We start from the raw sequence: 747 nt of genomic DNA, 5'->3' as shown, positions 1-747 counted from the left end.
TTCGTCGAGATCGGAAAAAGTCTGTATGTGTGTGTGTATGTGTTTTTTTTTTTTTACAATGGAGAAGACCTTTATGTCCTAGCCCAGTACACGTGCTAACGGTAGGGTCCAATCTACCACACGGGGTGCACTGGGGGCGTGTCGGACTCGAATGGTGACCAGCCATTAATACCGACTAAACTCCATTGGGCTCCGCCATCATTCCTCCCAGGAACTACCTCTCGGTATTACTTCTGGGGGGATGGCTGTACTAAATGTACTCATTCACTCTCACTCACGCGATCATACATCCTGTATGAGGCTTACTTGGGTGCTCTCTCAATCACACTTTGATTCACTCTCAAACACTCCCACATGAGGCTGACTTTTGTGCTCACCTTTTACGTTCCATGCGAGGCTGACGTGTGTGCTCACCTTACTCATTCCTTGCTAGGCTTACTTTTGTGCTCGCCCTACCCATACATGTGAGGCTGACTTGGGTGCTCACCCTATCACCTGATTCACTCTCAATCGTGCCACTCTATTGTACCTTTGTCACTCCCTCTGGCATCCCATATGGGACATTTTTCTTAGGCCCCACTTCTGACATACCATGCGAGGCTGACTTTTGTGCTCACCTTTTTCATTCCTTGCTAGGCTGACTTTTGTGCTAGCCTCTCCCAACCTGTGAGGCTGACTTTTAGGCTCACCCTTAACATGCAGTGTGAGACTGACTTGGATGCTCACCCTTTCACTCCTCTGCCACGC

This window comes from Topomyia yanbarensis, chromosome 2 (genome assembly GCF_030247195.1).
Source record: "Topomyia yanbarensis strain Yona2022 chromosome 2, ASM3024719v1, whole genome shotgun sequence".
NCBI lineage: Eukaryota > Metazoa > Arthropoda > Insecta > Diptera > Culicidae > Topomyia > Topomyia yanbarensis.
This window is presented reverse-complemented; position numbering follows the sequence as displayed.